A 23,164-nucleotide genomic window follows, 5' to 3' on the forward strand; every position below is an offset into this window, starting at 1 on the left:
AAAACAATCCCATTAACAATTTCACCCAAAAGAATAAAATACCTAGGAATAAACCTAACCAAAGAGGTGAAAGACCCATACTCTGAAAACTATAAGACATGGATGAAAGATATTGAACACAACACAAAGAAATGCAAAGACATTTGATTCTCATGGATTGGAAGAACAAATACTGTTAAAATGTTTATACTACCCAAAACAATCTACCCATTTAATGTACTCTCTATTAAAATACAAACAGCATTTTTCACAAAACTAGAACAAATAATTCTAAAATTTGTACAGAACCACAAAAGACCCTAAATAGCCAAAGCAATTTTGAAAAGGAAAAGCAGAGCTGGAGACATCACAATTCCAGACTTCAAGTATATCACAAAACTGTAGTGATCAAAACAGTACAGTACTGGCACAAAAACAGACACATAGATCAATGGAAGAGAATAGAAAACCCAGAAATAAACTCACAACTATATCGCCAATTAATCTTTGACAAAGCAGGAAAGAATATCCAATGGGAAAAAGACAGTGTCTTCAACAAATAGTATTGGAAAAACTGGACAGCAATATGCAAAAGAAAGAAACTGGACCACTTTCCTACACCATATGCAAAAATAAACTCAAAATGGATTAAAGACCTGAATATGGGGCCTGAAACCATAAAAAATCCTAGAAGGGAACAGTCAGTAACCTCTGTGACATCGGCCATAACAACGTTTTCTCTAGAAATGTGTCTGGAGGCAAGGGAAACAAAAGCAAAAATAAACTTTGGACAACATCAAAATAAAGAGCTTCTGTACAGTGAAGGAATCAACAAAACTAAAAGGCAACCTATGGAATAGGAGAAAATATTTGCAAATGACATATCTAATAAAGTGTTAGTATCCAAAATATATTAAATATTTATAAAACTGAACACCTGAAAAACAAATAATCCAATTAAACAGTGGGCAGAAGACATGAACACACATTTCTCCAAAGGAGACATCCAGGTGGCCAACAGACACATGAAAAGATACTCAGCATCATTCATCATCAGAGAAATACAAATCAAAACCACAATAAGATACCACCTCACATCTGTCAGAATGTCTAAAATCAAGAACACAAGAAACAGCAGGCATTGGAGAGGATGTGGAGAAAAAGGAACCCTCTTTCTCTGTTGGTAGGAATGCAACCTGGTGCAACACTGTGGAAAACAGTATAAAGGTTCCTCAAAAGGTTAAAAATAGGTCTACCCTATGATTCAGCAATCACCCTACTGGGTATTTACCCAAAGAATACAAACACATTAATTCAAAGGGACACATGCACCCTGATGCTTATAGCAGCATTTTATGTATAATAGCAAATTATGGAAAGTAGCCCAAGTGTCCATTGGTTGATGAATGGATAAAGAAGTGGTGTGTGTGTGTGTGTGTGTGTGTGTGTGTGTGTGTGTGTATGGAATATGAACAATGGAATATTATTCAGCTATAAAAAGAATGAAATCTTGCCATTTGCAATGACATGGATGGAGCTAGAGAGTATAAGACTAAGCAAAATAAGTCAGAGAAAGACAAATACATACCTTATGACTTCACTCATATGTGCAATTTAAGAAATAAAACAAATGAACAAAGGGGGGAAAGGAGGGAGAGAGAAATTAAGAATCAGACTCTTTTTTTTAAAGTTTATTCATTTATTTTGAGAGAGAGTACAAGTGCAAGTGGAGGAGGGGCAGAGAGAGTGGGTGAGAGAGAGACAGAGAGAATCCCAAGAAGGCTCCATGCTGTTAGTGCAGAGCCTGATGAGGGGCTCAAACCCACTGAACTGTGAGATCATGACCTGAGCTGAAATCAAGTGTTGGATGCTTAACCAACTGAACCACCCAGGCACCCCAAGAAACAGTCTCTTAATTACAGAGAAAAAACATGGTTACAGAGGTTAAAGAGTGCACCTGCTGTGATGTACACCGGGTGATGTATGGAAGTGTTGAATTACTATATTGTACACCTGAAACTAATATTACACTGTATGCTACCTAACTGGAATTAAAATAAAAACTTAAAAAAAAACACCATCTCAGGGCAGGCATCCAGATTTCCCAATATGGCAGGGTGTCTTTTTCCATCAGTACAGGGCTTAAGGATTGCTCTGAGGGAGGCTCTCTTCTCCACAAACTCTCTCCCCACAGCCACTCACTTCCTAAGAAGTGGTTGAAATTTGGAGATCAGTGAGCATTGAGATACGGTCTTAAGTAAACACCTATTAAAATGCAGGTGCATTACCAGCAATGTGTTATGGTTTTCAAGCCTGGTTCTTGATGCTCGCCCAGAAGAATTCTGCTTCATGATGTTGAACACACACCCAGGCAATGCAGTGAAATCTAGTAAAGTGGAGAGTTTCTTGTGTTCCTTCTGAAGGTTTCTCTCACAAAACACCACAATCACAAACAGGAGAATTGAAGGACCCAAGTTACAAATTACTCCCTGCTTGCTCCCCTACACTTTATAGTGTGGATTGTGGCTGTGGCAGAGTGTGGATGGCAGTGTGCAGTGGCATGTGTGTGTGTTTACAATTCCAAGTGTACAATGTATGCACCTATTGTATACCACCATATTCTCTGATACTCAGATAAATAAATGCTCACCCCATTTCTGGGGGGAACTTCAGTACCTATTTAGTGTTTCTTCAGATTCCAATATTGGGGCTGAGGATCTCTGGACTGTCTCTCACCATCTCTTACTCTGAACCGCCTACTTGGTGCCACAGTATCTGGGACCCTTGTGCTACCTGCTATCATCCCTTGCCCATTGTACTGCCTTCCAGCATGAGACACAGCCCCTACCCCATTTTCTAAAGCACTAGTAACCTAACCCTACCATATCTCACAGACTTTGCAAAATACTTGGATAAAAGAGGGGAATGTTGGGATAGAGTAAAAGATTACTAAAAACTAAGCATCAGGTACACACAAAAAGTCCATCAGTGCTTCCAGTTCAAGATGACCACATAGGAAGACTATGAACTCACCTCCTCTACAGAGCACTAAATTATATCAATTACTAGTATAATTCTCCCTGAGGAAGAGCTGAATGCTGATTGAACAGCTATTAAACAACCAAAGAGACAGAACAGCAAGAGAAACAGCAAGATGGAGACATGATAACAAAGGAACCCCTACTACAGATGCTGTGAATGGCAGTGGGGAGGGATAGTACTGAGGAACCAGGAACAGATCCCTCTGTCCTTTTATAGGCAACTAGCCTATAAAAGAGACAACACTACAAGTCTGTTAAGCAGCACGGGAGCTCCAGGAACACTCTCCAGGTCAGAGGAACTGGAAAGTAACATAGATGATGTTCCCACCTGGCATAAAAGCCTAGATTAAAGCAGTGTCCAGACACCGTAACAGGTGGACCTGGTCATCTCAAAGAGATTGTGACTGTAGCAAGCTCAGGTCGCCAAGTCCACAGCAGCCCTAGCTGTGCTGGGGCACAGAAGAAGGCAAGGTTTAAAAGGGCCAAGATGCTGTGGAAACATTCTCTTCCCCTCCCCCTTAAAAGCCCAGACTGGAGCAGGATCTGGATGCCATAAGGGGTAGGCCCAGAAACCATAATTGGTGGGTCTGGCTGTCACAGGGAACTTGTGACCTAAGCGAGACCAGGGTTCTCAAGCCCACACCAACTGCCCTGTGATGCTGGGGGCACAGAAAACAAGTTGTGGGTTTGTGGGGTTTGTCTGCTGTTTGCTTTTAATTCTTACTTCTTAATTTTTTTCACTTAAAAATTTGTCCTTTTTTTCTTTTTGGTTTTGTTCTTTTCTTTCTTGTTTTCTCCTTTTTTTCTTCTTCTTTCTTCTTTTTCTTTTTCTTTCTTATATTTTACTATTTTCTTTTATTCTTTTTCTTTTATTCTTTTTTCTCTTTATTATTTCTACAAAAAGTCACTGTTTAAAAGAGAAATTAGAATATACACCCATAGCCAACAAGAAAAAGTCACCAAGCACACACAGTCTGCATAGGGGACACTATACAAAAGACCACTCCTTCAAGTAAGGACAAGTAGCCCTTCTGCCTAATCCAGAGAAACAAAGAAAGTCAAGCAAAATAAGGAGACAGAGGAATATGCTCCAAAAGAAAAAAGAAGAAAGAAACCTTAGAAAAAGAACTAAATGAAACAAATAAGCAATATGACTGATAAAGAATTTAAAGGAATGATTGCCCACCAGGCTGGAGAAAAGACTGGAAGAACTCAATGAGATCTTCAATAAAGAGACAGAAAATACTAAAAAGAACCAACCAGAACTGGAGAATACAATAGCTGAGATAAAAAACACACTAGAGGGAATCAACAGTAGATTACAGAATGCAAAAGAATATATCAGTGTCATGGAAGACAGGGTAATGGAAAGCACACAAACTGAACCACAAAAAGAGAAAAGAATTTTTACAACTGAAGACATATTAAGAGATCTCTTGGACAACATCAAGTGAACCAATATTCACACTATAGGGGTCCCAGAAAAAGAAGAGAGAGAGAAAGGTATATAAAACTTATTTGAATAAATAATAACTGAAAACTTGCCTAACCTAGGGGAGGAAATAGCCATGTTAAGTCAAAGAAGTACAGAGAGTTCCAAACAAGACAAACTCAAGGAGGTCAGCATTGTGTACACAATAGTTAAAATGTCAAAGGTTAAGGATAAAGAATTTTTTTTAAGAGAGAGAGAGTGTAAGCAGTGGAGAGGGGCAGAGGGAGACACACACACACACACACACACACACACACACACACAGAATCTTAAGCAGGCTCCACGTTCAGCATGGAGTCTGATGCAGGGCTCAAGCCCATGACGCTGGGATCATGACCTGAGCCAAAATCAAGAGTCAGATGCTATCTGACTGATCCACCCAGGTGCCCCAACAGAGAATCTTAAAAGCAGCAAGAGAGAAACAAAAAGATACCTACAAGGGAAAACCTATAAGGCTATCAGCTGACTTTTCAGCAGAAACTTTGCAGACCAGAAGGAAAGTGGTTCCATATATTCAAAGTCCTGAAAGGAAACAAAACATACAACCAAGAATACACTACCTGGCAAGGTTATCATTCAGATTTGAAGGAGAGATAAAGAGTTTCCCAGACAATTGAAAGATAAAAGATTTAATCACCACTAAACTAACCTTACAAGAAATGTTAAAGGGACTTAAGTGGAAAAGGAATGGCCATAATTAGACATAAGAAGACTATGAATAAAAAGATGTAAACTATGACAACATATATATGAAATATAAAGAAGGAAGTAAAGAGGGAAGAGAAAGGGAAAAAGAAAAGTCATATTTTTACAAAACTGGAACAAATAATACTATAATTTGTATGGAAACAGAGAAGACCCCATATAGCCAAAGCAATCCTGACAAAGAAGAACAAAGCTAAAGGTATCACAATTCTAGATTTCAAGATATACTATAAAGCTATAGTAATCAAAGCAGTCTGACACTAGCACCAAAATAGACACATAGATCAATGCAGCAGAACAGAGAGCCCATAAATAAACCCACAACTATATGATCAATTAATCTTTGATAAAGGGGGTAAGAATATACATTGGGGAAAAGATAATCTTTTCAATAAATGGTGCTGGGAAAACTGGACAGCTATATCTAAAATAATGAAATGTTCTATATTTTGATACCATATATAAAAATAAACTCAAAATGGATTAAAGAGCTAAACATGAGACCTAAAAACCATAAAAATCCTACAGGAGAACATGAGCAGTATTTTCTCTGACACTGACCAAAGCAATATTTTTCGACATATGTCTCTTAGGACACATGACACATGACCAGACACATGAAAAGATGCTCACCATCACTCGTCATCAGGGACATGCAAATCAAAACTACAATGAGATACCACCTCACACATGTTAGGATCGCTAACATCAAGAGGACAGGAAATAATGGAGTGCCTGGGTCACTAAGTCAGTTAAACATCTGACTTTGGCTCAGGTGATGATCTGAGTCAACAGACGAATGGATAAGGAAAATGTGGTATACATATACAATGTAATATTACATGGCCATAAAAAGGGACGATATTGTGCCATTTGGGATGTCCTGGATTGACCCAGAAGGTATTATGCTAAATGAAATAAGTCAGACTAAGAAACACAAATAACAGGGGTGCCTGGGTGACTCAGTTGGTTAAGTGTCCGACTTCAGTTCAGGTCATGATCTCACGGTCCGTGAGTTCGAGCCCCATGTTGGGCTCTGTGCTGACAGCTCAGAGCCTGGAGCCTGCGTCCAATTCTGTGTCTCCCTCTCTCTCTGCCCCTCCCCTGCTCATGCTCTGCCTCTCTCCCAAAAATAAACGTTGAAAACCTTTTTCATTTAAAAAAGACAAATATGACTCCACCCATAAGTGCAATCTAAAAAAATGAATAAACAAACAAAAAGGATAATGAGAACTATAAATACAGTGAACAAACTGATGGTTGCCAGAGGAAAGGGTACGTGGGAATTGAGCAAAATAGGTGAGCTGAAGAGGGAAATACAGGTCTCCAGTTACGGAATGAGAAGTCAAGGGAATAAAAAGGAGAGCTTAAGGAATACAGACAATGATATTTTAACAGCAACATAATGGGACATATGGCAGCCATACTCGTGCTGAACACAGCATAACGTATAAACTTATCAAGTCACTAAGTTTTACACCTGAAATTAATGTAACGCTGTAAGTCAAAAGAAGGGAGAAGGAGAGACAGGAAGGGTGGAAGAGGGGGAGGAAGGAAGAAAAAGAAAAAGAAAAAAGGCCATCAGCCCTTCTTGCACAGGGAATTCCTTATTAAAATTTTCCCATGTTCTTGCGGCCTGCCCTTACTTACTCTGTAAAGGATCTTTCATTCATCCAAGAAACATGTGATGAAAGCCTATTTATTTACCAGGCATAAGTCTAGGTGCTAGAGATTCAGCAGTAAAGAAAACAAACTCCCCCCATTATGAAATTACATTCTCTATACTCCCCCACACACACACACTTTTTGAGCCCTGGATTCCTGAAGCCCCTGGATCAAAAAGACAAAATGGGAAGTTCATGTTGCTCTAGTATGCCAAGCATTTTTATTTCTCATTGTTTTCACTTCCCTCTTTCAATCTAGGCAGGGGGCCTTACTTTTTTTTTTTTAATTTTTTTTTAACGTTTATTTTTGAGACAGAGAGAGACAGAGCATGAACAGGGGAGGGGCAGAGAGAGAGGGAGACACAGAATCGGAAGCAGGCTCCAGGCTCTGAGCCATCAGCCCAGAGCCCGACGCGGGGCTCGAACTCACAGACAGTGAGATCGTGACCTGAGCTGAAGTCGGGTGCTCAACCGACTGAGCCACCCAGGAGCCCCAAGGGCCTTACTTTTTATAACCAAAAGAACAATTACAGTGTTTCCCTAAATAAAAAAGCAGTTTTCTTCTTGATATGGATTCTGCCTCCTCCTAGAATGCTGAAATGATTCTAGTCAAATTTTTTAATCAATGTTTCCTTCTCTCTATATTTGCCATTTCAAAATTCCACTTAATTCAAGTAATTTCTCAATCAGAATCTGACTCTTTCTGTTATGAAAACTAGACGTCCCACAAAACACCTTATTGGAAGCACTAGTTCTAGGAAAAGCCAGCCAGAAATGTGTAGGTATTTGAATCTAGATCATATAGCTCAAGAAATCATCACTTATATTATTGAGAAAAGAATATGTTTAAACGGTGATCTCCTGCTCATTAGACAAGAAAAAACATTATAATAAGCCATCAAAGGAAGTATAAATATTACACATTTTATTCCAATACTGCCATATTGAATACTTGCTATCCATAAGATTCTATGTTCATGTTTTAGAAAAACAGTATGAACTGCCCTTGATTCCTTTGTTTATATTCCCATTTCACCCTTCTGCAAGACAAACCTCTTGTTCTAATTTTTTAAATAGTTTTTTTTCATTTTTTAAAAAGGTTTTTATTTATTTTTGAGACAGAGAGAGACAGAGCATGAGCAGGGGAGGGGCAGAGAGAGAAAGAGGGAGACACAGAATCCGAAGCAGGCTCTGAGCTGTCAGGACAGAGCCTGACATGGGCTCGAACTCCTGGACTGCGAGATCATGACCTGAGCCAAAGTTGGACACTTAACTGACTGAGCCACCAAGGTACCCCTCTTTTTGTTTGTTTGCTTTAATTTTTTTAATGTTTATTTTTGAGACAGAGGGAGAAAGAGAGAGAGAGAGCAGAGGAGGAGCAGAGAGAGAGGGAGACATAGAATCCGAAGCATACAAACTTCTTGAAACAACAGTCATTATTTGGTTCATTTCTTCACCTACAGTTTCTTCAGATCTGTTGCTTTCTGGCTTTAACCTCAACCACACCATTGAAATTGCTTTTGTCAAAACCACGCATATGCTTTTGGTCCTGTTTTCCTTGGCCTTTCCACAATACTTGACACCATTGACCATTTCCATCCCTCGGAAACTATTTACTCCCTTGTCAAGGCAACACGCATTTTAGTTTTAGTCTCTGTCATGGGGTCCAATTCTCCTGCTGGCCACCTCAATGTTGGTGCTCCTCAGAGTTCTGTCCTCAGCTCTCACTTCTCACTCTCATGGTTTCTGAGGGACCCCAGCATATCTGTCCTTTCCATACCCTTGGAATGTCTACAACCACCTGTTACATGCCTCTAAGTTCACCTCTTCCCTAAGACTACAGAATCATTTTTAACTGAATATCAGACTTTCTCCACCTGAATGTTTTTTTTTAACATGTCAGTCCCACCCCAATACATTGTGCTTTCTTCCTCCCTGCTCTCATCACCCTTAAGATTCATCCCATACTCATGGCACCACTCTACCCTAACCAACCATGGCAAAAATTTCCAGAGTCATCACACCTTCTTCCTTCTCCACTGCCTTTCCAGTCATTAGCTCCTGTCAATTCTATGATCTTAACACTGCACATCCATCTCTTCCTTGCCATATACGTGGCTACTATTTTTGTTAAGATCTTCAAAATTTACCATCTGGAGAATATTTCAGTTGTTTCCTAATTGGTCTCCCTTAGAAGAGACTCACCATTCTAATCTATTTTTCATTATGTTATGATATTGACCTCTGTAAAGCACAATCAAGTCCCTCCTATTTAAAATATTATAAATCACCTCCATTTGTTATCATAAAAGTCCAAATTGATTAGCATTATATACAACCTCCTGCCTGATCTGCTCCTATCTTTTCAATTTCATCTCCTATCCTTCCCCATGCTTCAGCCATATTGAAAAGCTTATGATACTCTTGAACACATCATATCATTATTCCTTCCACACATTTACACAGTTTTCCCTTGAAGATATCCCTTTATGATACCTTTGCCTATGTGGCAGCCCTATTTGTCCTCTGCAGTGTAACTCAAGGGTCTCTTCTCTTTGAAACATTCCATGCATCCCCAGAAAAAGCTGATCCTTGCTGCTTTGGGCTTTGAGAAATGCACTGAAAATAGATTCAATAAGATTTTACTTAACTGATCTAAGGAGAGAGAGCATGAGATAAGTCAAACAGTTCTAGGGGTTGACCTGGAAGCCAAGAATGATGATGAGGCATTATTATAGAAAAAGAACAAAAAGGTTTTACAAGAAGGATGAAAATCTATGAGGTTATTGTTAAGCAAACTGTTTTTTGAAGAATAACATATATACATGAAAGTAGAGAAGTGTGTGGCTTACATATACCAGAATGGCTAAAATTCAAGAGACAGACAATCCCAATAGTCGGCAAGAGTGTGCAACAACACTAGTTTGCTCTTGGAAGTATAAATTGTGTCATTTTGGGAAACCACTGGGCACCATGAAATAAAACTGAACACATGCATACCCTATAATTTAGCAATTCCATTCCTAGGAATATACCCAACCGGTAAGCTGATGTAAGTTCATCAAAAAACATTTACAGTATGTTAATAGCAGCTTTATTCATTATGATAAAAAGTAGATACCACCCAAATGTCCATCAAACTGTGAATAGAGAATAAATTGCATTAGATTTACACCATGGAATACTATTAGACAGCGAGAATGAACGATATGCCACATGCAAAAGCTTGGATGAATCTCAAACATAATACTGAATGTAAGAAGTCATATATAAAAGAGAATATACCGCATGATACGTAAGTGCAAAAAGAAACACAGTCTATATGTTTTGAAGGCAGAATGGAAGTTAGTGACAGGAAAGGAATAAAAGGGGTGCTTCTTGGGTGTCAGTAAGGTTCTGTTTCTTCATTTAGTTGCTGGTTCCATGATTCTGTTCCATTTGTGAAAATTCATCAAACTGCCACATTGGGCATGTACATTTTCTGTATATTAAGCTTCAGTGGAAAGGTTTGTTGTTTGTTTGTTTTTTCAAGTATACAGCCGAATGAATTTTCACTAAGTGAATATTCCCATGTAACAGACACTCTGCCAAGAAGGAGAACATTGCCAACACCTCAATAGCCCCATCATGTACCAAACCTTGTCAATCCCCCCAAAGCAAGGTCTATTTTGACTTCTATCATGGTGGCAGACATCTCTTCTGTCCTGTTGACTTCTATTTCCTCCAGACCCAGAAAACATCTTGGCATGCTATAGATATTTCATAGATACATGTTGAACTAATCAATTACAGTAGGCAAAAACTGGGGAGTCAACCAAGATATTTGAAACCTTGAGGTTGGCCAAGTCCATCAAAGGGTAAACTGAGGAAAAAGAAGTGAAGAAAGAGAAGGCAGATCCTTGGAGAATGTCTACACTTAAGAGTAGGAAAAAGCAGGGGCACCTGGGTGGTTCAGTTGGTTAAGTGTATGACTTCAGCTCAGGTCATGATCTCTCTCCCCTAGTGGGGCTCTCCGCGGACGGCTCAGAGCCTGGAGCCTGTTTTGGATTCTGTGTCTCCATCTCTTTCTCTGCATCTCCCCCGCTCTCGCTCTCTCTCTCTCTCTCTCTCTCTGTCAAAAATTAATAAACATTAAAGAAAAGTAGGAAAAAGCAATACTGAAGGGGAGACCAAAAATCAATCAAACCATATTTTCATTTCATAAGCACAATGGAGTAGTTTCTTACTGACTTATTGATATAATTTGTATGACTAAACAATTACTGATCAATAAAAATTCTTTTATTCATGAAATCTTTCTGATGGCTTATAAGCATCTTTGTATTCACAATACAAAGCTTTGAAATGTATGATTTAGGTCTGCACATGTATTTTTTTTAATCAATTTGAAGACAGGAAGAATTTCATCTTCCTTGGATCCTCAGGATTTGAGCTCATAGTAAATGTGCAAAGATCATCAAATCCATTAAAAAATTATAACATTTGAAATGCTCATCGGCCAAAAACATGATTTTTCTTTAATTTTCAGATTCATTAAATCTGACAGTGAATGTTCACCGTGTAGGAAGAAAGAAGCGCCGGAACCAGGGTGAGAGGCTGTCTCACCCATCCATTCAGACCTGCACAAACATTACCTCTTCTACCTGAGACACTCAATGGGAACTGCTGATGCCCAGGCAATAAACCATCTGGAAATCAGTACCAGATAAAAGCATACACATGGGCATGGACTTTGCCTGCACTGTTTCGCTGGCTGCATGTGTAGAGTCCCTGAGGTGACAGCAGTGTGCACATTGCCACGGGCAACACTTTTCTCTCTGTCTCCATTTACCTGTATTTGAGTTTCACACGCAGCATTGAGTCAACCCTTCCTCAGAACTTCTATAATGTCCAGAGCTTCAAATAAGCTATAGGATTCAACTGCATATTCATTTGTGTGATTGATGCTACACTATATAATCTCCATTAGTCTGTCATCCCAACTAGATTAAGTTCCTGAACCTCACCAAGGTCATATGGGATCAAGAAAGTGTGTAAATACTCAAACAGTTGTTAGTTAAATGAGGTCATTTTTACATTTAGAAATATTGTAAAATATCCCCGTGTGTTGGATTTCCATGAGGATAACTAAAGTTGGAACAGTTTCGGAAGAGATCATGATTACTCATGAGAGAGTGCTGATATGACAACGTAATTAATGAAGAATGACAGCTTCTCCTCGTTAATCAGCAGAGACATTGCAAGGAGGACTTTCACGTTTGGCAAAGCCCAGTGCACATGTCTACACCAAGGAGTCTCTATTCCCTTAACCTTCTCAAGACAGAGAGACAAAGCCAGACCCCTTCCCAAAAGGTCACATGGCCAGAAATCCAGGTCTGCTCCTAAACTGAGAATTATCAGGTATTACCTGGGTGGACATTTCTCATCTTCAGCTGACTATCTTTTAAAAAGCATTTTTCTAAGTAGCACAAATGGAAAAATAACAAAAAGTAGAAAAACAGAGATCATAGTGTTAGTGTCTAGACGTAGTTAATCTTTGCTATGAATACTTCTATGTATTAGAAAAATTCCTATGATGATTATATGGTATATTCAAAATTGCATAAAATGTATAAATTGATAGGTATAACTTTGTAAATAATATGTGTTTACTGTTAACCTTTTTAATTTAAAAAAAAGCTTAAAGAAAAAAATTAAGAAAAAAATAAATTTATAGAAAAAGATTGTTCAAATCAGTATAGATCTTCTCTGAGTGTATCTCTCTCTGTGTGATGACTCTTTCTGAATGTATCCTATGAAGATTTGTCAACACTATCTCATAGGAAGCCCATTACTACCCAACTGAGGGCTGACTGCAGGCAGAGATGTAGATCACAGAACGATCCACCGGTATAAATCCTCCATTCTTGGTTTACGCAACTTTGGTGTCACAGGCTCATGTTATAACAGGGATACCACCTCTGACCTTCTCAGAGGGGCTGTGGGCACAGAGGGTCATCCAAGTCTTCTTGAAGTAGGTGGACGGCAGCTGGTCAACCAGATCTGTAAACCAAGTCACGTTCTGTGGTTTGAATCAACGTCCATAAATTGGACTAAGACATCAAGCATTTGTCTAGGATGAATTCATGGGTGCCATATATTCTGAGTCCCTATTCATCTACAAATGTTAGTTTGGTACAACATTCTTAAATTATATCACTTTTCTTCTTGAAAATCTGTAAGTGCTTCTCTAGTATTTTCTGATGCATACTTTTTCCGAGGAAGGACTGAGATTGTATCAGCTTATTTCAGTTATAGGCAACAAAAACTGAATTCAGTTAATATAATCAAAAAAAGAAATATTGGGGGCACCTGGGTGACTCAGTCGGTTAAGCATCCAACTTCAGCACAGGTCATGATCTCGTGGTTTGTGAGTTCGAGCCCTGAATCAGGCTCTATGCTGACAGCTGGGAGCCTGGATCCTGCTTCACATTCTGTGTTTCCCTCTCTCTCTCTCTGCCCCTCCCCAGCTCACACTCTGCCTCTCTCTCTCAAAAATAAATAAATATTTTTTTTTAATTTTTAAAAAGAAATATTGATTCATATGTTGAAAGACCCAAGGGCTGCTGTACTCAGGGTCATACCATGTCACTGAGACTGTCACACTACACCTTCTTCTATCCTCTTTACTATTAGCTTTATTCAAGTAAGCTTTCTATGTAGAATTAAAGATGGCTGCCAATAACTCCAGACACAAATTACTGTCACACACAAATTTCTTTGTCCTGATAGCCTGACAGAAGTTCCAGGTAGGAATGTCATTGGTCTGGCTTGGGCCACAGGTGCAACTCTATTCAGAGCATGGATATCATAACTGATGAGCTTGAGTCCCATGGTTAATTTTGCACTGAGTGGCAACGTTTCATTTGATTGGCAATCCCAGGTTGCCAGGTAGAAGAGCTTCCCAAATAAATGAAGAGCTATGTCTCCTAAAAAAGGAAGGAAGGATACTGGGTTGCACATACTGATGGAAATTCACTGAATCCTTCATGCTTTATAGATCTTTTTTTCTTCTTCGTAAGCACATAAATTGTCAACCCCATTTTCTTAGGAGTATTTTTTTAACTATATAAATTTTCAAATATGGAGGTTTTCTTTTTTCCCCTCAATCCTAACTGCCTCTGATGCCCATTTTTAATTCTACTACTGCATCTTTAACTTCTCTATGTTCCTTTCTCATCTCATCCATCTTGTTTCCTCGTGTTACCCTTTATTTTTTTACCCTATTTTCCTCACAGGGCTTCATTCTCTGGCTTGTTGCCTTGCATCATATTTTGGATTCCAAACAGTTTCTTAGGATTCTTTCATATTTTTGGATTTGCTTAATATTAGAAATTCACTCTCCTTCTGAGTTTTCAGGATATTGCTTTTAATTCGACAGCTTCTCCCCTAGGCTCTATTTGTTTTGCTTTGTTTTGTTCTTATTTACTTATCACGTATAAAAGAGACTTACCCATTTATGGCTTCTGTCCCCAAATGGGTTACACTCATCTTTATATTAATTTGGACTATTTCTCAAATTCCATTCTTTTATTTATATTGAGATCAACCAACTGGTCTACATAGCTCTGAGTTTGAATCTCAACATGCAGCAAACATGAATCTATCACTGAAATGGGACCTTCTGGGTTTCTATCACCACAGTATCTATGCTCTATTCCAAAGGAAACTATGAACAACTACTACCCTGCAGGTGTTTTCTGTTCTACTCATGGTGGCTATCCACCCCAGGATACTGCGTGCAATCACCAGCTCCCATCCAGCCCTCTTCCTGCCAAATGGTTCTCAGGTCCAGTTTCCAAACAAAACTGTGAGAGTTTACAACAGCTATTTTAACTTTTTAAATAATTTTTTAAAGTTTATTTTACTTATTTGGAGAGAGACAGAGAGCACAGGAGAGGCAGAGAGGGAGAGAGAATCCCAAGCAGGCTCTGCACTGTCAGTGTGGAGCCCAATGTGGGGCTCAAATTCACGCACCATGAGATCATGACCTGAGCTGAAATCAAGAGTCAGTTGCTTAACCTGCTGAGACACCCAGGCTCCCCGACAGCAGCTAGTTTTAAAGAACATAATTCAGTCTTTGCTTCAGAGGCTCTGCTTTTCTGACCTGTGAGACAGGAAGCAGCAAAAGAAACAAAGATCGTTACACCTACTTTCATGTGAACCAACAGACTTGTGGTGTTCTAGCCAGTTCTATCAGGTGAAATTAGTGGAAGGTGTTCACAGCCTATGGTGATAGGTTACCTGCTGGTTTTCAGAGGTGACAGAGTACGAAGCAGAGAGCAGTCACTGTAGGAACTGCAACTGGGAGTTATCCCTAATGGAAGTGCTACCCACGGATTTAAGCCGAATATGCCAAAATGGACATGCTACCTTTAAACTGACACTCTAATTCTTGAGTTATCCTCAGAAGGCCACTCCTTACGGCCTTTTCTTTGTTTTCCAAAGGTACTGCCTGGAGCAGGGCAGATGACTTTTTTCCCTAAGTTTGAATGTTCCCAAGAAATGCAAGTTCAAGAGCAATCACAACAAAGCTCTTGCAAACTTCAAGATCCAAGTCCACTGGAAATCCTTCTTTGCATCACACCCCAAACTCTCCTCATCCTATGTTTTAAAACTGCCTTTTTGGCAACCAACGGAATGGGAAAAGATACTTGCAAATGACATATCGGACAAAGGGCTAGTATCCAAAATCTATAAAGAGCTCACCAAACTCCACACCCACAAAACAAATAACCCAGTGAAGAAATGGGCAGAAAACATGAATAGACACTTCTCTAAAGAAGACATCCGGATGGCCAACAGGCACACGAGAAGATGTTCAACGTCGCTCCTCATCAGGGAAATACAAATCAAAACCACACTCAGATATCACCTCACACCGGTCAGAGTGGCCAAAATGAACAAATCAGGAGACTATAGATGCTGGTGAGGATGTGGAGAAACGGGAACCCTCTTGCACTGTTGGTGGGAATGCAAATGGGTGCAGCCGCTCTGGAAAGCAGTGTGGAGGTTCCTCAAAAAATTAAAAATAGACCTACCCTATGACCCAGCAATAGCACTGCTAGGAATTTATCCAAGGGATACAGGAGTACTGATGCATAGGGGCAGTTGTACCCCAATGTTTATAGCAGCACTCTCAACAATAGCCAAATTATAGAAAGAGCCTAAATGTCCATCAACTGATGAATGGATAAAGAAATTGTGGTTTATATACACAATGGAATACTACGTGGCAATGAGAAAGAATGAAATATGGCCTTTTGTAGCAACGTGGATGGAACTGGAGAGTGTGATGCTAAGTGAAATAAGCCATACAGAGAAAGACAGATACCATATGGTTTCACTCTTATGTGGATCCTGAGAAACTTCACAGAAACCCATGGGGGAGGGGAAGGAAAAAAAAAAAAAAGAGGTTAGAGTGGGAGAGAGCCAAAGCATAGGAGACTGTTAAAAACTGAGAACAAACTGAGGGTTGATGGTGGGGGGAGGGAGGGGAGGGTGGGTGATGGGTATTGAGGAGGGCACCTTTTGGGAGGAGCACTGGGTGTTGTATGGAAACCAATTTGACAATAAATTTCATATATTGAAAAAAATAAAAAATAAAAAAAATAAAACTGCCTTTTTCTTTTGAGCTCCATTTATAGAGCAGCTTAGCCAGTAATGAAATATTACCACGACTTAACCTGGTTTGTTACAGGAGCTCAACCAAGAACCAAAGCGCTCGATGCTGGGTGATGGCATCATTTAGATAAAGAAAACTGTTCTCACTTATTGTTCACCATAAAGTTTAATCTTAACTATCTAAGACCAGTGTAATTACTTCATATATTATGTAAAGTTAGCTTTTCTTTACAGTGTTTTCATGGTTAGGCAGTGTGAAAATAATGACTAAATTTGATGATTATTGTATGGGACTTTCTTCATTCAGTTTGCCAAGGAGACGTACCCGAGATGGCAATCTGCATTCAAGAGGTCAGGTCAGGAGCAATGTCAGAATCAAGACCTACAAGGCTGAGGGGAACAAGAAGCTGCACTGTGATGTCGCTACAGGCAAGGTCTCCACTGATCCACTGGGAACTGGAGCTGAGATGGCCCTTTAGAGTTGCTCTAAACTACAATAAGGGGCACACGCATTTCTACCCAAAAGCTGCCAACAACTGGATGCAAGCTGTTCTCGGGGAGCAGAGAACACTTGAGCCAGTGTTGTCCCCTCACCAAGTGCATTTCCCAGAGAGGGATGCAGCTGTCAACATTCCAAACAGGTGTGGAAATGAGTGCCTCAGTCCTAAGGGGATCTTAGAGGCACATTACAGCATCCTCCACAAGGCAGAGAGTTGCTGTAGAATGGTGTATCAGTCAGCTTGGCTAAGTTATGCTGTATAACAAATAATCCTAAAGTTCTAATGATTACATACAAGAATTTGTTATTTACTTATATTCTCTGACCAGCACGGTGGGCTCTACTCATTAAGGTCACTTGAGGACCCAGGTTTATAGACTCTCCAAAATAGCAGATATCTTATGGTCATTTAGGTAAAAAAGAAACATTATGAATCATGTACTGGCTTGAAGTACCCCAGAAGTGAGTCATGTTTTTTCCCCACTCAATTTTACTGGCCAAACTGTGTGACATCTTTGTGCCCCAAATCCTACCTAGTGCCCAGATACAGAGGAAAACCAGAATATCTATGATCTAATGAGTACCACAAAGGAATGACCTAGCCTAGGGTACAGAGCTATAAATTGCCCATTTGAAATACTGAGATACTTTTGTTAAGCTTTGTACATTTATTCTTTAAATTACATTATTCTTTAATTACAACTAAAGTAGAGTCAGAAGTAAAAGTACATTTGAGGAGCTGGAGCCTCTTAATAATAAAATTGGAAAGCTGAATATTTCCATAAGGCAGTCCAACAAGGGAATCATAAGACACCCCAAAGAAAGCAAGAAATGATGACATTTAAGAAGAGACTGGAAACTCTGAATACCCTCTAATGTTTTATCAGTTGTTTTTAATCCCTAAAGTTATCAGGATAAAAATCCTCAAAACAACAGTGTCTCTTTGTTTTGGACAGGGAGGCACAGCAAAGAAATGAAACAATGTGTAATTCCTCATTCCATTTTATAGTAAAGAAGAATCCTCAGCCTTAAGGAATGATAGTATATACATAAAAAAGTGGGGGGAGGGGGATTTAATCTTCTGCAAGGAAGAAAGAAAGCCTGTGGTTTTGGAACTGACAGGACGTGGCTGTCGCAGCAGGTACAAGCATATATCACAGGTTGCCTTGACAGTGTGTATGTGTGTTGTGTGTATGTAATGTAGCTATGTGTGTGTGCACACATATACGGAACAGGCACTTCCCAGCATACCACTGGGATAGCAACAGTATAACACAACCAGTCTAGGCATTAGTTTTTTAATGATGTCTATATATCTGCTTAAAAAACTTGAGAGATTTCTTCAAACAATGGTGCTGGGAAAACTGGACATCTACATGTGAATAAAGGAAATTAGACCCCCATCAAACACCACTCACAAAAACTAATCCTCAAAGTGGATTAAGGACTTAAATGTAAGATCTTAAACTGTAAAACTCCTAAAGGAAAACATAGGGGAAAGCTTCCTGGCAGTAGTCTAGGCAATGACTTCTTTTTTTTCTTTTCTTTTCTTTTTTCTTTTTTCTTTTCTTTTCTTTTCTTTTCTTTTCTTTTCTTTTCTTTTCTTCTTAGCTATACTGAACACACAATGTTACATTAGTTTCAAGTGTACAATGCAGTGACTCAATGAGTCTATATGGAGGCAATGATTTCTTGATATGACATCAACAAAATCAAAAATAGACAAAGAGAACTATGTAAAACTAATAAGCTTCTGTACAGCAAAGGAAAAAACAACAGAGTAAAAGACAACTTACTGAATTGAGAGAAAGTATCTGCAAAACATGTATTTGCTAAGTGGTTAATCGCTACAATATATAAGAAATTCCTACAACTCAATAATAAAAAATAAAAACCTGATTTCATTTTTTTTATTTTTTAAAAAAATAACCTGATTTGGGGCACATGGGTGGCTCAGTCAGTTAAGCGTCCGACTTTGGCTCAGGTCATGATTTTATGGTTCCTGAGTTCAAGCCCTGCGTCAGGCTCTGTTCTGATAGCTCACAGCCTAGAACCTGCTCTGGATTCTGTGTCTCCCTCTTTCTCTGCTCCTCCCCTGCTCACACTCTGTCTCTCTCTCTCTCTCTCTCTCTCTCTCACTCAAAAATAAATAAAAACATTTTTAAAAATTTAAATAACCTGATTTTAAAATGGGCAAAGAACTTGTAAACAGGCATTTCTCTAAAGAAGACATAAAAATGGTTAACAGGTTATGAAAAGGTGTCCAATATGACAATCATCAGGAAAATGAAAAATCAAGACCACAGTTAGATATCACCCTACACCTGTCAGGATGTCTAATATCAAAAAGACAAAAGATAACAAGTGTTGGCAAAGGTGCGGAGAAATGGGAACCATGTATACTGTTGATGAGAATGTGAAATGCTGCAGCCACAGTGGAAAATAGCACAGAAATGACTCTCAGGTTTTGAAAAAGAACTGCCATATGGTCTAGCAATCCCACTTCCGAGTATATATTCAAAAAACCCATCTCTGGGTATATATCCAAAAGAACTGAAATACAGATATCAATTTGTTTAATGTTCATTTATTTTTGAAAGAGAGAGAAACAGAGTATGAGTGGGGGAGGGGCAGTGAGAGGGGAAGACACAGAATCCAATGCAGGCTCCAGGCTCTGAGCTGTCAGCACAGAGCCCAGCGAGGGGCTCAAACCCACGAACCACGAGATCATGACCTGAGCCAACGCTGGACACTTAACCAACTCAGCCACCCAAGCGCCCCTGAAATCCAGATATCAAAGAGGTATCTACACTCTCATGTCCAATGCAGCATTATTCACAATAGCCAAGATACAGGAACAACCCAAATGCCCACCAATAGACAATGGGTAAAGAAAATGTGATATAAACATATAAAATGGAATGTTATTCAGCCTTTAAGAAAAGAAGAAAATCCTGCCATTTGTGACAACAGAGATAAACCTGGGGGACATTATGGTAAATGAAATAAGCCATTCACAAAAGTACCAATAGTGCACAATTCTACATATATGAGATACCGAAGAGTAATCACACACTTGGAAACAGTGAGTAGAATGGTGATTGCCAGGAACTGAGGGAGAAGGAAAATTAGTTGTTCTTCAATGGGCATAGAGTTTCAGTTACATAAAATGAGTAAGTTCTAGAGATCTTCTATACAACATTGTGCCTAGAATTAACAATACTGTGTTGTGCACTTAAAATCTGTTGATTTTAAGGTACAGGCGCCTGGGTGGCTCAGTTCGTTAAGCATCTGACTTTAGCTCAGGTCATGATCTCATGGTTTATGAGATCAAGTCTCGTATCGGGCTCTGTGCTGACAGCTGAGTCAGGTGCCTGCTTCCGATTCTGTGTCTCCCTCTTTCTCTGCCTCTCCCCTGCTTATGCTCTGACTCTCTCTCTCTCTCAAAAATAAATAAACATTAATTTTTTTTTTAATTAAAAGAAAGCTCCTTCTCAACAGGGCGAGTGCCTTTAAAAAATATGTTGAGGGTAGATCTCATGTTAAGTGGTCTTATAACAACAACAACAACAACAAAAAAACTTGAGAGATTTTTCTATTGTCAGTAAAAAAAAAATCAAAATACGTTTTTGGAAAACCAAAACAAAAATTCACTAATCAGGTCTGCAAAGTGATTAACTGTATATGCTTGAACATACGATAGCACTAGAACATATTATCCTGGATGTCGTGACGGGTGGATTGATACGAGTCTGAGTCCTGATCGGGTTTACCCCTCCAGTGCTTCCCCCACCCTTGTGACAGACCTGGGCCCTGGTGACCACAGCAGGGAACAGCAGCTTCTCTGCCCAGTCCCCTTTCGAATCAAAGTTCTTGTGTGCTTCTGAATGTTGCTACTAAGGGCCTCCATTTTCCACTCTGGGTCCCTGTCTGCCCACTTTTACCCATCTGCTAGCCACTCCCATCCTTCAACACAGTTTATTTCCTCACATTGACTATTAACACACACTTCTCTAGCTGTACTGAGTACTACGCATAAGAAATGCTCTCAGGTCACCTATAGCAGCACACAATTTCTTGACAGTCCCATTCCGAAATAAAATATATATGCAAATAAGTCTACACATACACGCTGCAGCAGTTGCTTTTTTCCCAAAGCATGTCCCCGGATTCCTCACTTTATTCCCACTTGAGGGAGTCAGTAAACGTGGGAGGGTGACGAATAGCTATTTCCTCAGTGCTAAACTTCATCACAAATTTACTTTTTTCTTGCTCTTTCACACGAAAGGCTAAATAGAGTCACTAATCATCATGTTAACATTATGCATCAAAGGAACAGTTTAAGGTAATGAGCAATAAAAACATAAATGAATATTTTATTTCTAGGTGAGTTTCCCCCTGGAGTTTTCTGAATTGTTAATTTCAGGAGTCAAATGCTGGGCTGCATTTCCCACTCTTTGGCAATGAGAAACGGCACATCGTAAAAGGATGTGTATACACTGGAAATGACTACCACACATTACAAGACTGCCGAAGGTTTTCAAGTTAATATTAAAGGTTTCAGGGTAATTTTATGTTTAGCATATAAATGCTAGTTTTGTAACCTGAGAGCACGTAACTGGCCATTTTGAACAGTTGTTATAGATTCCATCTTAAATACAGCTCCACCAAAAATCGCAGTGTTTAAATTGCCTTAACATTGTCTGTGAATTGCATTCACTTGACAAAGGCGTGTGAGGAGTCTGAAGTCTAATGATTTTCTAAAAATACTAATGATTTGCAAATTCTTTTCCATCTCAGAGCAACTGGATTTATTACATATTTTTATCCACTTGTCAGGCATGGAGAGAGTGGCTCGCAAGAACTCTACAACTCCCATTGTGCTTTTAAAATAAAATGATCAAACCAAAAGCTAAATTTATAAATGGAACCACAATACGTATGTTCTCGATGAGACAACCGAGTCCATTCTTCCTCTAAGTGGGAGGATCAATTTATATTCTCTAAGTTTACTCATCAGCTTGCATTTTAGCCTTTGAGCAAATGGGGTTGTGGCAAACAGCCCAATTTCTCTCGAGAACACAATACATTCCATGAGTCTGAATGTATAGATTACCCGTCCATCACTATTACAGCAGGTCCTCACATGGACATTTGATCAACAGCACAAAATCTCGCTCACTTGTCTTATCACAAATCTTCTTAAATTCTTTCTAAATGTAACCACACGTGACAATGGAGAGAAAAGAGGAAAAAATATATATTCTCCAGGAGAGAGTCTGTGGGTTTTACTCACATGAAAATACAGAAACGTCCTTGTCTTTAAATGTTGGGCATAGAGGTAAAGGTTATATGGGCTCTTCACGGAGAGTGGCTCTCAGATATGTATAACAGAAACAGCTCAGCTAAAGGAATCTAGTAGGTGAGTCTAAATAGTTTCGTCATTTATGAAAAGATACCTTTCTACAAGAGTCTTTTTCTGTAAATTTGTAAATTTGCCTGTTTCTTTAGATTCTAAAAGAGAAGGATATTAATACCTCTTTCCAAGTGTGATATTCAAAATAGGTAAGCACCAGCAAGTACAAACCAATGAAAAGGGTCACTGACAAGTCACACTGGCCATAGACCCTAGTGAGCCATAACAAGAGACATCAGTTGACAACCAGCCCTGCCTAGTTCAGGGTGGAAGGGTTGGGAGATTAGAAAGAAGTAGCCTTGGGGTCCCTGGGTGGCTCAGTCGGTTATGTCTCCGACTTTGGCTCAGGTCACGATCTCGGGGTTCGTGGGTTCATGCTGCACGTCAGGCTTTGTGCTGACAGCTCAGAGCCTGGAGCCTGCTTGGGATTCTGTGACTCCCTTTCTCTGCCCCTCCCCCATTCGCACTCAGTCTCTCTCCCTCTCACAAATAAATACACGTTAAAAAAAAGAAGAAGAAGAGAGAAGTGGCCTTGGGGTACCTGGGTGGTTCAGTCAGTTAAGCATCCAACTCTTGGTTTCATCTGAGGTCATCAACTCATGGTTTGTGAGTTCAAGCCCCACATCAGGCTCTGTGCTGACAGCGCACTTGTGCTCTCTCTCTCTCAAAATAAATTTAAAAAAAAATTTTTTAAAGTGGCCTTAG

The sequence above is a fragment of the Panthera leo genome, chromosome Y, assembly GCF_018350215.1.
Source record: "Panthera leo isolate Ple1 chromosome Y, P.leo_Ple1_pat1.1, whole genome shotgun sequence".
NCBI lineage: Eukaryota > Metazoa > Chordata > Mammalia > Carnivora > Felidae > Panthera > Panthera leo.